This window comes from Tupaia chinensis, unplaced genomic scaffold, assembly GCF_000334495.1.
Source record: "Tupaia chinensis unplaced genomic scaffold, TupChi_1.0 Scaffold000005_2, whole genome shotgun sequence".
Taxonomy (NCBI): domain Eukaryota; kingdom Metazoa; phylum Chordata; class Mammalia; order Scandentia; family Tupaiidae; genus Tupaia; species Tupaia belangeri.
The window spans coordinates 2,707,175-2,723,812 of NW_006159434.1; the positions used below are offsets into that span (position 1 = coordinate 2,707,175).

At 36.4% G+C, this 16,638-nt stretch overlaps 1 pseudogene; it reads right to left on the bottom strand.

The window, feature by feature from the left end:
- Positions 1–4,344: 4,344 nt before the first annotated feature.
- LOC102491483 (piggyBac transposable element-derived protein 1-like) overlaps positions 4,345–16,638 on the bottom strand; it is a 20,735-nt pseudogene continuing 8,441 nt past the window's right edge.

The following is a 16,638-nucleotide window of genomic DNA, read 5'->3' on the forward strand; positions in this document are numbered from 1 at the left end:
ATTCACTGACAGGAAACCTCAATTTTGAGATGTCAGTTCCTCCCTAATTGATTTATAGATTCAATACAATCCCAGTGAAAATCCCAGCAAGTTATTCTGCAGATATCAACTAATTCTAAAGTCTTTACGAAGAGGCAAAAGACCCTGAGTAACTAATGCAATATTGAAAGAGAAGAACTAAGACAGAGAGCTGACACTTCCCAACCTCCAAATTTACTATACAGCTTTAGTATAGCTATCAAGACAGTGTGGTATTGACAAAAGAAGGAACAAATAAGTCAATGGAACACAATAAAGAGCCCAAAAATAGACCTACAGCAATCTAATCAACTGATCAAGACAGTACAGTAAAGGAAAGATAATTTTTTCAAAAAACGGCTGTGAACCCAGAAGGCAGACACATGAAAAAAAATTTTCTAGACACATGTCTTACAGTTTTCACAAAAATTAACTCAAAATGATCAGAGACCTAAATGTAAAACACAAAAATATAAAACTCCTAGAAGACAGCTTAGGAAAAAACTCTAGGTGACCTTGGGATTGGCGATGATATTTTTTAGATACAAAACCAAAGGGACGATCTATCCATGAAAGGAAGATTTGATAAGGTAGACTTTATTAAAATTAAAATGTTATGCTATGCCAAAAATCCTGTTAAGAAAATGTAAAGACAAGATAGATATTGAGGGCCAATATTTGTAGAAGACATATCACACAACAGACTGTTATGCAAGCATGTAAATAACTCTTAAAACTCAACAATAAGAAAATAATTAAGAAATGTCTAAGGACTTTTCATTGTCTGGTTTGCTTCTCTTGGCATTGAATGTCCATATTCATTCACTTTTTTGTCAAATGTCAGGGCCTCATTGGTTTTTTATGGCTGAATAGTATTCCATAGTGTATATATGCCACATTTTTTTTCAATCCAGTCATCTGTTCTTGGACATTTGGGTTGATTCCATGTCTTAGCAGTTGTAAATAATGTAATAAACATGAATGTGCAAGTGTCTTTCCAATTGAGTGTTTTCCTATCTTTTGTGTAAATATCCAGGAAAGTAATTGGATAGTATGGTAGTTCTATTTGTAGGTTTTTGAGGAACCATTGTATGTCCTCACTCTCTATATATATCAAATATCTGCATTCTATGGCAGGAAATGAATAACTGAAAGGTACATCAGTAGAGAGGGTAAACTATAGATACCAGAGACAGTATTAGAGGGAGTAGATAGCACAGGGTGGGAGGGAGAGGATCAGGCGGAAAAGAAAAATCTTAACAGACACATGAATGAAGAGTTATCTGGTGATGATAATATATGGTATTATCTGTGACCTGATATGAACTGTATTCATGCCAGTAAAAACCATCTGGTACACTGTGAAGATATATAGTGATTAAATGGTTAAAGACCACAAACCTCAAAAAAGAAGATAAATAGATGTCAAATAAGCATATAAATGTGTACCACATCATATGTCATCAGAAAATTTCAAATTAAAACAACAGAGGGGCCAGTAGGAAGCACAGTGGTGAAGGCGCTGGACTCCCACATGGCCAACTGTGGTTTGAGTCCTTGAAATTCATGCCAGGCATATGTGTGTGCATGTCCAAAATCCCAAGAGGAGAATGGAGGAGAAGGGATTGCGGCATGGCCATCCTGCCTGTGGGATGATTTCTTGCTTTCTGTCTCTCTCTTTCTCTCCAGAAAGTGCACACATCCTATAGTATAAATCTCTAAAAAACAAACAACAACAACAAAAAAGAGATACCACTACATATCTATTATGATGGCAAATATTCAGAACACTGACAGTACTAAATGATGGTGAGAATGTGAAAACATAGTAGCTCTCTTTCATTGCTGGTGGGAATGCAAAATGGGCAACTTTGGAAGATTGTGTAGTAATTTTAGGTATCAACCTGATTAGGTTCAGGGATACCCAAATAGTTGGCAAAACATTATTTTTAAGAGTGTCTGTGAGGGTATTTCTGGAAAAAATTAGCATTTGAATTATCAGACTGAGTGAAGAAGATCTGCCCTCACCAAAGTGAGCAGACATCTTCTGATCAGTGGAAAACCTGAATAGAACAAAAAGGTGGCGAAAAGGTCATTTCTCTCTCTCTCTCTTTTCTCAAACTGAAGCATTCATCTTCTCCTGCTCTCAAATATTAGAACTTTGGTTTTCAGATATTTGGATTCCAGAAGTCTATTGCTAACACTCCTCCTCTGCCTCTCAGTTCTTAGGTCTTCAGCTTTGAACTGGGAGTTTTAACATCATCCATCTCCCCTGTTTCTCAGTCCTTTGAATCTCGACTCAATTACACCACTGGCTTTCCTGGTTCTATGTATTGCAATTAGTTATACTATGGGCCTTGTATTTCTCCATAACTGTATGAGTCAATTCCTTTAGTACATTTCATAGATCTAAAACAAAATTACCTATCAAACCAGGAAAATATTGTGCAGACTTTAAATGTCTATTACTAAGTGAAAAAAGCCAATCTGGGGGACCAGCAGTTAGCGTAATGGCTATGTCGCTGGACTCCCATGTAGTTGACTGTGGTTCGCGTCCTGGACCCGGTGGCTTGGAACTCACGCCGGGCGTGTGTGCATGCAAGCCCAAGATCCCGAGAGGAGAACGGAGGAGAAGAGCGTGGCCATCCTCCCTGGGGGGTGATTTCTCACTTTCTGCCTCTCTGTCTCTCTCTGTCTTTCTGGAAAGTACACGTGCCCTCTAGCAAAAACCTCTCAAAAAAAAAAAAAAAGCCCATCTGAAAGGGCTACATACTGTCATATTCCAATTGTATGACATTCTGGAAAGAGCCAAACTATGGAAACACTAAAATTGGTGGTAATCAGTGATTCCAGGGGAAAAAAGGATGAATAGGTGTAGCTCAGGAGATTTGAGGAGAAAGAAAGTGGTTTTATATGATACTATAATGATGTATACATGGCATATATATTTGTCAAAACTCCAGAATGAATGCAAAGAGTGAATCCCAATCTAAACTTACGGACTTTAGTTAATAATGTGTGTCAATATTGTTGCACACTGGTGCAGGACATTGATGCAGGGAAGGCTGGATTTGCTCTAGGCTAGTGTATGTAAGTACTCTATACACTTGATACTAAATTTTACTGAATGCCTAAAACTGCTTTCAAAATAGTCTTAATATTTTTAAAATTTCATCAAGGTAATGAGCTGTTATCTTGGGCCATCGTGAATTGCCAAAGCATCAAGTTTCAACATAGTGGAAAGATTCAAGTTTTTGGTGAGTCCCTGAATGTTAGGAGGATAATAAAGACAAGTTTTGGGAAAGCTGTGATTTATTTCATGATGGTGGGGTAATATAATTTTTAGTTGGCCACCCAAATCAACTTTCCCTGCTCTTTAATTTCCCTAAAAGAACACAAAAATATTTCTTAAAAGCACATAAAAAATTAAAAGCCTATTTAGGATATAGCTACCATTCGATATTAGAGTACATTTTAGGAGTTGATAAAATCAAAGTAATACAACTCAATTTTTAATTTTTCACATATAATTTCTATTAATATTAATTTAATCACAATCTCTAATTACAAAGAGAAATGGGTGTGTATTTGCTTTCCAGAAAGAAAAAAGTGGCACCAATAGCTACATATTTTTAACCCAAAAAGTGTGTCTGTTAAGAGTAGAAATTGTGGCTAAAACTGGTTTGTCTCCTTTTCCCTCTTAGTCCTCAAAGACTGACCATAAGCCACTATTAAATTTTGAAGTTCAATTTGTTTTGGAAGCAATCTCCGTTTTCTAGACCTAAAGGCTCCTGGTGTGAAGTTGTAACACATAATAGAAAGCAATATGTTTAGCTCACAGTGTAAATTTTCAAGTTCAGAGTTGTATGCCAATAGCTTCTAGCAAACAAAAAGATGAATTTACAATAAACATACTTAGATGAAGTTAAAGTACTTGGAGTTGAAAATAATTTTTCCTTAAGGTAAATATTTCTTCAACACGAGTATACATTTAGGCTTTATAATGTAATGATCCTGGATTTTTTTTTACAAGAGGCAGGAATTTAATCTTTAAGTGTACAAAATAATTCAACAAATAAATGATTTCTCACATCTGATACAAAAATAGACAGAGAAATGTACCAGTGGAATTCAACATTTTCACAGATAACTTTAACATTACTGGTTATAACAGTCTTTGAAACTAATATAAATGTCTGACTTTTAAAATATTAATCACTTAATTACTTAGTAAATTCATTAAAAACATCAGATTTCCCTTAGAAGAATGCAATCTAATGTGTAGTTATATCTGTTTCTGTTAGCATTGTGTCTGTTTTATCTGTCTTAATAGGACAGATTAGCATTGTGTTCCAAGTAGAAATGTGCAACCTATCTCCAAAAATCCAACAGGTCTAAAGAGGTACCTGTGTTACAACTCTGTGTAGTTGCCATGCATTGTTCATGACTATATCAATAATGTAGCTCACCAAAATTGAGTACCATTTCTTGCATCTTACCCTCTCTACATTTGAAAATAACCTGAACCATTTTAGCTATTTCTTCTTTGCATTCATCATACAATTTCACTACGGATTGTTAATTTATCTGTGAGATCTCGTCTTGGCAAAACAATAACTTATCTCATCAACTGGTTCTATGCCCACAGCATTGGAGCACAGACTGATAATGCCATCATCTCGCCAACATCACAAAATTATAACATCATTTTCTTATACTCAGAACTTGAAATAGCCCCTCTTCATTTTTTTTATAAGTTCATATGTGGACATTTTTCAGCCCTATTATCATGAATTGTTCCTGTTACTCTCACTTCGTTCTTCCTTAAGGCCGACACCAATTCGACACTTGTAAAAAAGCTATTGAAACACAGGTTACAGGGATATTGACCTCCCTCTAAAAGATGTTTGCAAAGTTCATCCATTAGATTTCCATCTAACCCAAGGTCAAGATCCTTATCTACCTACATAACTGGTTCTTCTTGATAGGATTCAAACCAAACCAAATAACCCTGTGTGATTGTACCACACCAAATTTATATCCAATCTTAATTGGCTTCCTATTCAGGAACTGGTCACTAGCAAAGTATTTACACATTGACATATCTATTTATTATTTTTTTATTTTACATTAATTCACTGTATATCATTACAGCATACAAAATGAATTTTAACAAAAATCTTCTAGAAGAGCATACCAGAGAAAGTTTTTATTCATCTGCTCCATGAGAGGCCTCAATTTTGTAATGTTATCTTTTTTATCTAAGTGGTTAATAACCTGCAAAATGTAGGTATGAGAAAATCCAGTCAAATCTCTCCCTTCTAATTGCATCTCTAACCAGGTTCTGATTGGCATCAGAGATTTCCCAATACATTCCCTTTCTGGGATGCCTTATAAATCCACTCAAAAGCAGGACATCAAACACACCTCATTTCCTCACCATGATGTCCAAGCTGACATTTTTTTCAGAAGCATAATTACTGGTCTCATTGACAATCAAACTGAATCATCATCAAAAAATAATTCAAAGAACTCTACTGGGTTCAACCTTTGAATCTTGAGATTCAAAAGTCCAGAACCCAGTACTGACCAGCTTGGGAAGTTGAGTTTAATGTCTCTTTTGGTCAACGTTTTTCTTTGGTACAATTAACACCTTTAGCTTCTTTTGAGCAGGCTAGGTCTCAGGCTCATGATCTTCCTCCACATCTAAGATGCCAGAAAACATGAGACCTTGGAGCAGTTCACTTGCTTGAACTTTGTTTTTCCTTTGGTTTTCCCTCCCTTTTCAGGTTAACATCTCCTGTAGAATATTCCAAAGATGAGATGTACATCCACACCCACAAATCATGTGGATGGAGATCTATAGAGAAAATGGGATCAGGATGGCTTAGTCACTTCCTTTCTTATCATGTTCAAAGGCCACAGGGTGGCCTTTGGATAAGATAGGATAGTGACATGATATCTATCTTTGATAAGATAGGAAGTGAGCCTTATTATGTTTAGCATAATAACTTACATTATTAGTTGTACTGTACTTGTGCACTTGTTACATAATTACAACTTTGCTGTTTTATCCACTACATGTAACACATATGCATGTGTCTGACTGTTTTTGTCAATGAGCTAGTCTTGTCTGCAGCCATCTTAAGAGAAAGGGAACATCTGCCCTGCTTAGCTGGCTAGCCCTGCTCAGCCTCAGTCCTAGTGGCCTTGGCTCTGATCAACCTTGGATCTGCTCAGCTCAACTCTGCACACAGTGAGCTCCAAGGAGGAGAAAGTGCTCTTTGATTATTCTCATTGCATATTATAAACTCCAAGATGGAGGAAGCACGTTCTGAGTGCTACTAGAGCTCTGCAAGCTCACTGAACTCAGGTGTTTTTTCTTTTTTTTTTTTAATTTTTTTTAGAGGTTTTTGCTATAGGGCATGTGTGCTCGCCGGAAAGATAGAGAGACAGAGAGACAGAAGGCAAGAAATCACCCCCCAGGTGTGTGGCCACGCCACAATCTCTTCTCCTCCATTCTCCTCTCGGGATCTTGGGCATGCACGCACACACACCCAGTGTGAATTTAAGCCACTGGGTCCGGGACTCGAACCATAGTTGACTACATGGGAGTTTAGCAACATAGCCATTACACTAACTGCTGGTCCCAACTCGGATGTTTTTTAACGAGCATGAAATCAGCCCCAAAAGTGACTGGTATCTTTTTCCAACTCCCTGCATCTCTGTTCAACTCCCCTTCAAAAGAGGAAAGAGCTTCTCAAAAAACAATCCTTCCGAGTGTTCAAATGTGCAACTCTCCTTAAGGAGCACTCTTAGGGATCTATGGTATACAGTTTCTGCTGGGTATTCCTGAGGCCTCCTCACGTTGCTCAATTTCTTCAGAAGTTTCTTGCTGTACACTAAGTGATCTATCTGAAGTCGCAACTTCTTCAGCTTGGTTGGTGATGTCTTCCATGCTGAGTTCCCACAGAGGTTCCTCTGAGCTGGACTCAGAGGCCACCACTCCTGCTCTTTACCATCTGGGGTCTGGTTGTGTTAAATTGAGGCCCTGCTGCCTGGTTTCTGAGACTTTCGTTTTTTCGAAGGGCTGGTTCCTGGGAAGTAGACACATTTGCATTCTGGGGGATTTTCTGAGGCGTGCTGTGGAGGTTCACACTCCAGGGTGACTATTCCAGGCAATCTGGAGGCTCTGACACTCCACAGAGGGCTCCAGACATTCAGTCACCTAAATATAGACAGTCCCTAAATATAGACAGAGCCCTAAATATAGACAGAGCCTATCCTCTGGTGTTTCCATATCCCAATGTAGATCCTCCAGCACTATCACCACTGCCTCAGTATTCTGCAGCCATGCCAGAAACTCCCCAGGCAGGATGCTTAGGAACTGCCCCAGAACCAGCAGCTCTAGGATCTGCTCCTTACTGTAAGTCTCTGTTTGCAGCCATTAGCTGCTGAGCCTGAGAAGTGCCTTATTGGGCTGGAGCCTCAGGGTAGCTGAAGCATTGGAGGCACCCATGTATGGGTGCTGCTGTCTCATGGGCAGTCAGTGGGCTCCCAGGCCAGGCCCTCCTCCTTCACCCTCACGAAGCCAGCTTCACTTTCAGGAACTGGGCCTGGGGGAGCTTCGACATACTGATCTCAGACATTAAAGAAATGTTGCCTTGGCTGGGGTCTGTAGTTCAGAAACAGACTCCCAATGTCTGTCTCTTATGATAAGATTTGGCCACTGTTCTCATCAATAGGTGAAGTCTATTTTTCTTTTTTTTTTAAGAATTATTTTATTTAACTTTACTTATTTATTTACTTAAATTTGGTCAGAGTGAGAGAAAGAAAAAAAGAGGGGGAGGGGCATGAGATAGCAAGCCACCAGGTCTGGGACTCGAACTACAATCAGCCATGTGGGAGTCCAGTGCCCTTAACCACCACGCCACCTACTGGTCCTAGGTGAATTCTATTTTTCTGCCCTGGAGTCTCTGTTGGTCTAATTTGCTCTGACCTTTAAAAACAGCTCCATTTACTCTTCCTCACCAAACTCCCCAGGACCTGATCATCACTGGTCTGTCACTCAGTAAACATTTATTGAGCACCTCATTATTTTCCAGGCATAAAACTAACTCTGGTATTCCAACAAATACTGATGGATGTTTTGATGAATGCACATCAATGTTCCTCCTGAAAGGTCCTCAGGGAACATAAAAGTTGGGGGCCCCGTAGCCTGGGTGGAGGGTTCCAGAGCTCTGGTTTCACCACACTCCTGGCAGCAAAACAATTGATTATTTTTTTTAAATAAAATATCTGGCAAAAGAATACTTTCTTTGGGATCTAAAGAAAATTAGACTTCCTCTTCGTTTTTTTTGTGTTTTTTTTTTTTTTTTTTTTTTTTTTTGCCATAGGTGAGTGTGCTCAACCAACAAAGACAGAGAGACAGTAAGAAATCACCCTTCAGTGAAGATGACCACCCTGCAACCCCTTTTCCTCTATTCTTTTTCTTTAAAGAATTATTTTATCTAACTTTATATATTCTTGTATTTATTTTAATTTGAGAGGGAGATAACACATGCACACACAAGAGAGAGAGAGAGAAGGGAAAAGTGAGAAGGCAAGCTGCCAGGTCCAGGACTCAAACCACGGTAGGCTATGTGGGAGTCCAGAGCCCTTATACACCATGCCACTTGCCAGTGCCTCTTCTCTTCTATTCTCCTCCTGGGATTTTGGGCACACACACACATGCCTGGTGTGACTTTCAAGCTGCCAGGTCTGGGACTTGAACCGTGGTCGACCATGTGGGAGTCCAGCACCTTAATCACCACACCTCTCGCTGATTCTGACTTCCTGTTCTTTTACTATGGCAAGAACTAGGGAAAAAAAATGCACACTAAAGGAATAATAGTTAACAAGTACTGGAATCACAAATGCCTTAAATGTCAAACCTATAATGAAACCAAATCCGAGTCCAGTGGCAAGCTTGCCTGCCTTGACTGTATGAGAAAGACATACACTCTAAATGTTGACTCTGCTTAAAGCCTCTCAATTCAATTCATTGCATAAATAGATCATTTCAATTCAATTAAAATGAACAGATCCCAGACAAAAATGATTCTTTCTTACAGTATAAAATTTAGAAGAAAAATAGGGAGGTAAAGCATAAATGGGACACAAAAGTGTGGTATTACCTGTTGAAGATATTTTATAGTTTTATCAACTGGACTAGGGAGAAGTATTCACCTGTTAAAACATTCACTTTGAAGCTAAATAATGTGATTGAATGCATAAAAGAAAATGAAATAAAAAATTAAAAAAAGGAATCACATTTGAAATGTAACCTGGAAGCCATACATAAAGAGGTATGAAAACTCAAGAGTGTTGTTGCTCTTTCCCAAGTTTGTTACAAATTAGAATTTCATCACTGGAGTTAAAAGCAATGGGGACATGTTGAATTACTTTTCTGATTATATCTTTAAAATTTTTCAACAGCTGAGTTTAATTTAGACATTAATCTTTGAGGTTGTCTTGAGAAAATACAAAAGTAAAATGTTTTTCAAAGAACAACAACAAAAAATTTAGAAGTCATTTAACAGACTCTTTAAAAAATGATAGCATGAATGCCCCCTGAGAGTGGACAACAGCAAGAGAGACAGGGAGATGAGCACCCTCCACAAGGACCTCATTCATGAGCACTCTTCCTTCACTCCTTCAGCCCAGTGGATCCTCAGCACTCAAATGAATACTTGAAGTTTGTCAGACCAACCAGATCAGGGACTCAAACTGTGATCAACACGCAGAACTTGGCTTCTCTTAAGCTGTGCATTACTGCTGCACCATGCAGCTGGCCCATTTCCCAGGATCTTGTACTTTCACAAAAGAAGGTTAAGAACCCAAAATAAGTACATGATATATAAAAAGGAACATGATCAAATGATAAAATAGGTTGGAAAATAGTGGGGGGAAAAAGGGGGAAAGACATTTAAATATGCCATAAAGGGAGCAGGCCTTCATAAAAAAAATCCAATTAAGCTAGGCTTTGAGAATGGGTTTCCAAAGGCAGAGAGAAGGAAATACATCAAGACATGGGAAATGCATGAGTAGTAAGTGATGTATACAACTTTATTTTCAGAACTTTTTCATATTTCCTATGTAGAAAGAATAAGTTCAAAGTGAGTAAATTTTTTATTCTAAAGGTTTCGTGGTTTGTTTTGTTATACATTTTTTTACATCTCTACTTATTTTTCCAAATGTAGTGATGCTAAGGTAGTTAGAACAGATACAAATAGTTCAGTGATGCAAAGAAATATATTTAGCACCTTTTTTAAGAGATATTTTTACTATAGGGCATGTGCACTCTCCAGAGAGACAGAAAACAGAAAGTTAGAAATCACCCCCTAGGGAGGATGGCCATGCCACAATACCTTCTCCTCCATTCTCCTCTCAGTATGTTAGGCATGCACACACATGCACCTGACATGAGTTTTAAGCCACCGGATCCAGGACTTGAACTGTGGTAAACTACATGGGAGCTCAGCGATGTAAACATTATGACATCTACTAGTCCCTAGCACCTTTGTTTTTAAACCTTTGTTTTAAGATTTGTTCCTAAATCAGGAACTGCTACTTTAGCATGACCAAAGAGAGAGAGACAATACGAAAACAACATGCAATAATTAGAAGTTGAATCTACTTGAGGTTCATAAATAACATATATAGAACTAATTTTCAAAAACAGTATTTGTGCATATGAATAACTGGACATAATAAAGCTACTTTATACATTTTTTATTCTTATTAATTTGAGGCAATTATTCACATGATTATTATTTTCCTTAACCTTCTGTGTAATCCTTCAAGAATTTGTTAAGTCTTGTAGTGGTACTACATTTAATGCTTGACCCATATTTTCCAAGGCAAATCAGTAATATTGAGAACATAATAAGTTCTGAGCATACATAGTTTTCAAGATGACCACATCCTTTCTCACTCAATTGCTATTCTGGGAAGCTGAAGACCTGGGACCTATAGAGCTTTTTCAGTGTAATAATTTCTTGTTATATCTATAAACATAAATTTTATTTAAATCTTTCATAATTTTCTAAAATGTATACCTAGTTGAGAATGTCCATTAAGTTTCCTTTTATTTCAAGACAGGTTGTCCTAGTCTGGACTCCATTATTAATCATTATCACAGAATCCAGTTTATTTCCTATATAGTACTTGTCATAAAAAAGAATCAATGTATGTATTTTCATTTGTGTACAATATTCATCCCTCTAGAATGTAAGAACTGTTATGTATAATAGAGGCTATGTTTGTCTTGTTCAACAGTATATCCTCCATGCCAAATATGTTGCCTGACACAGAGGAGAACTTCAATAAATATATTCTAAATATGTAAATTGTAAACCACAAATAGATCTTAAAATGTACCTTGATACCATTATATATCAACCGTCATGAAAATTGGATAAGTTCTTGAATAGTTATGTGAAGAAAAATAAATCCATTCAGGGAGGGGGACAGGTTAAAGCAAACACAAATTGCCTAGCAGTCAAATTGAAACAGAGAGCTCACTTAAAAATTGATGAATAATGTATCCAAACATTCTAAAGGTCATTTCAATATTATGGGAGCCACAAATAGGTAAATAAATTAACCAAGAGATATGTCCCCTCATTACTAATGAATGCTTTTTAGTCTTAATACTAAAGCAGTTTCAAGATTGTTTCAGCAACCAAAGTCTAGAATTAACACTTAAACAGAATACAAAAAGAAATTAGAGGGAAAAAATGGAGCCATAATCAAGATAATTTAGTCAACAGTAACAATCTTATGGTCCCAATATCCATTGAATTTTTGTAAAAGATGTATTTCTTCTACTTTAATTTAAATATACTAAAAAACTGCATTTCTAATGTGAATATCCTAGATTTTAGGTATTGTACAAGTCAGTGAATAATTATTTTTATTATAGTATAGATCAAAAGATGTTACTGATGATTCTTTATGGAGGAAAGTTAAACCAATTATAACATGTATTTTCTCTCAGATCATTTTATTTTAAACCTTGGTGTTTCTGCAAATTTTTACATTGTCAAAATCTAATATTGCCATTTAGGCTATCTGGTATTGCACAGGAATTTATTTTAAAGAACAAAGTAAGGAAGTGAAGTATAATTTTATCAAAATAATAATAGAAACATTTATAACATTTTATATAGGTAAAATATTTTCACTACCCTATCCCATCTCCTAAAAAGGAATATATGGAAAGAATCTTATCTTTAATAGTGTATCTAAAATATGGTTATGTGTCACATAAAAATGAGGACACAGTCTAAGAAATGAATTGTGAGGCAATTTCATCATTTTGCAAACATCATAGAGTGTACCTACACAAACCTACATAGTATATCCTATTACATTAACTAGGCCACATGGTGAAGCCTATCACCACCTTCATCATATATTCAATCCTTCATTCACTGAAATGTCATTGTGTGATATGTGACTATATTGGAAAAAGGAAATCAAAGATCAATTGGAAAACAAAAATATTTTAATATGTAAGTGTAATTTCCAATTAATATAACTACTGCCAAATATAATAAAGCATGAAAATAGTAATTAATTTCAGAACAAAATGGGCATATGGTTCCTGTTAACTTTATGTGGATTAACATCCATGTCTGAGAAGTATACAAGAGAAGTCCTGCCAGTTTTCACAGATACTGCCTGAGTACTTAGTATGTTCACTGCTAGAAGACAAGGACTTGGGAACATAGAATATTTTAAGAGAAACCAACCCTATGATCCTCCATTGATATGTATTAAACAATAATGTATTATTTTGCATCTGCACTTCTATGTTAGGAAATAAAAACAAACTTCCTAAGTAATCTGCTTACATTTTTAAAAAATATTCTTTATTTGCAGGGAGTTGTTCTCCAAGTTATTTTTTTCCTATAGTATTATTTTTTTTCTTTCATAAGCAAAAGAGAGAGAGAAAGACAGACAGAGAAAGAAACAGTCACCTTCAAGAGAATTTCCATGCTGCTATCTACCCCCAGCATCTGTAAGCCCTGGGATCATGGTCATGCACATCCAATGTGTTCACAGAGGCCTTCAGACAGGAACTCAAAACCTTCCCATGTAGTTCAGTCTTCTGGAGTGCTGCATTACCACTGCCCCACCCTTCTGTTTTCCATGTTTATATTTATGAACAGACATTACAAAAGGAAGGAAAAAAGTTAAGATATAGTGGCTAGTATTTTGTATATTTGGTTTTGTTGTATTTAAGTCAGCAGTATTTAATTATATTCTCATCAGTATCCTCTTCTAAATCCTTAATAAGTAACTCATAACCTTGTTCTTGCAATCTGTCTATCCCCACTTCCACTGACCCACATACACACAACTGAGTCACTACATATCCAAATTCTACCTGCAAATAAACTGATCATCAGTATATAAATTCAGTCTGGTTTTAAAAGATGACCTGGGCTTATAAGATTTCTCTTTCAGATAAAATTTCATAAAACAAATTCAGGGAAATTTTATGATTGTATATTCACTTTTATGATTAGGATAGCATTGGCCCTATGCATATTAAGATTATATAATAGGGAACCAGCAGTTAGCGTAATGGCTATGTCACTGGACTCCCACGTAGTCAACTGCGGTTTGCATCCCAGACCCGGTGGCTTAAAACTCACGCCGGGCACGTGTGCGTGCGTGCCCAAGATCCCGAGAGGAGAATGGAGGAGAATGGATTGCGGCATGACCATCCCCCCGGGGGGTGATTTCTCGCTTTCTGTCTCTATGTCTCTCTCTCTCTCTCTGTCTGGCGAGCGCACACGCCCTATAGCGAAAACCTCTCCAAAAAAAGAAAAAGATTATATAATAGTACTCAAATATAAAATCACCTGTACCTATTTCATTTGTTGTTGTTGTTGTTTTTCATAGCATATGTGTAATTCTGTAACACATTCTGTGGCAATTGTTCTCCCACTTTTTCTTTGAATCAAACTCATAATTCTTATTTTGCTAGAGAATGACCTTTTCCTCTAATTTTTCATGTTGTTGGCAAAATAAGTAAATTGCTAAGGCATTGTGAAACAAGTCTGACAATTTATATTAGCATTTAATAATATACATACATTTAATAGTGGAGTCCCAATTTCTGAGAACCTAGTTAGTAGAAATGGGAGCAATAATACATAAAATGATGTAAGTATTTATTATAGCATTGTGTATCATGACAATAAGATAACTAAGAGCAGCTATAATGTACAAAATTAGAGAAATGGCTGAATATATTTTAAGTGTGATCTAAAAGCACAGATTAATGGATACGGAGTTCCAGTTTGGTAAGATGAAAAGAGTTCTGGAGATAGTTATGATGGTTGCACAGCAATGTGAAGGTACTTAATGCCACCAAACTATACACTTAAAAATTATTAAGATGATAATTTTTATATTATATGCATTTTACCACAATTTAAAAACTAAAAATAAATTCATGTAGCAGTCTATGGACTTATTTTAAATTAACTAGATTAATTCAAAACATACCCGGGGTGGCAGATGGCAGGGTGGTTAAGGCACTTGACTCCCACATGCCTGACTATGGTTCAAATCCCAGATCTGATGGCTTGCTTTCTCGCTTACCCTCTATCTCTCTGGTCAAATTTAATAATAGTAATAATTAATTGAATTAAACAAATAATTCTTTAAAAAAAGCATGCACTAAGATGTGCTAATTAATTTGATTTTAATATCATTACACATGTCAAATCATCATATTGCACATCTCAAATATATACACTATTTGTAAATTATATATTTCAAAATTAAATGAACTATTTTAATAGTATTTTAATTTAAATATTTATTTTAAAACAGAAGAGCCCCCACATGGCCCCTGAAGTTCAGCTATGAAATATTGCTTTCAGAGATTTAAAATGAAGATTTTCTGCTGAGACTTCTCCCTTACTCATTTCTAGTGGGTAGTGCTACCAATCTCTTTCTCTCCATTTCTTTTATTTTTTTTTTAAGGTGAAGTATTCTGGGCTTTCAAGCCCCTTCTTTATTGTGCTTATGGGTGCCTCTCCCCATCCTATTTAGGAAAGACACAAATCAAGGCCCATCCCCACATGGATCTTGAACTTCAGCTGTGTGTGCAGGGCATGGTTTCCAATTTTTTAAAATTAAAATTTAAAGTTTTTTATTCTCTTTTTTCTTACTTCTCTTTCATATACACACACACACATATATATATATTTCCTTCTTGCTTCATTTTCTCTAATTCTTTTCCTTTTCCTTTATCTTTACTCATTGACTGCTCAGCCCCTACACACTAAGGGTCTAGACAGGTCTAAGTGAACAGGATCTAAACATCTGAATATGATTAGGGTCAGAATATTCTTCTATTCCCACTGATTCTGAAGCACAAAGAGTGAAAACAGAACAGAAGAGAGACTGCAGATTACCTCCTCCTGCATGTCTCTGAACACTCAGATTGAACTTCAGGAATTAGGAAGAAATGCAACAGATGACTAGAAATCACCACAGGGTCACAAGAAATACAGGAAAACAAGAAAATACCTCTCCTCCAAGGGAAAGGAATAACTCCTCTTCAGCCTCAGACGGTAAGATGAAACTCATGGAAATGTCAAATAAAGAATTTAGAATTTTCATAGTGACAAAGCTTACAGAGATCAAAGAGAAGAGAGACAAGGCACTGCAGAAGAGGCAGGAGAAAGGAACTGACAAGTTCCAGGAGGTGAGGAAATTCTTGCAAGATCTAAAAGAAGAAATTCACACTATATAAAGGAATCAAATGGACCTGTTAGAGATGAAGGCTATAATACAGGAAATCAAAACTTCCTTTGAAAGTATTAAAAGTAGACTAGATCATACCAAAAATCAAATCTCAGATGTAGAAGATAGAATCGCTGGCCTAGAAAAGTCCACCATTAAAACTGAGAAAATTGCCCAAAAAATGAGAATACTATACAAGAAATACCAGATATCATCAAATGTCCAAACATCTGGATAAATGGTATCCCAGAAAGCAAAGAGACTCATAAGGGCATTGATGATTTATTTCATAAAATCTTGGAAGAAAACTTTCCAAACCTAGAGAGACATTCAATGATCCAGTCCCAAGAAATACAAAGGACCCCCAATAGAATCAACCCAAGAATATATTCTCCAGGATACATTATAGCCATATTGACCAAAACCATAGACAAAGACAAGATACTAAGAGTGGCAAGAGAGAAACATCAAGTTACATACAAAAGATATCCCATCAGGCTGACAGCAGACCTCTCATCGGAAACAATGCGAATAAGGAAAGAAGGGGAAACTATATTCAAAGTGTTAAGGGAGAAGCAATTTCAACCAAGAATATTGTACCTGGCAAGATTATCCTTCATATGGGAAGAAAAGACAAGAATATTATTATTATTTTTTTAAGATAAGAATATTCCCAGATAAACAAAACTTGAAATGATTTACCAACACCAGACCAGATCTCCAAGAAGTTCTAAAGGGAGTGCTATACTAGGAAAATTAAATACAGTCACACAGAAATAAGAGTTCAAAAACTAAGAAAATGGCCAA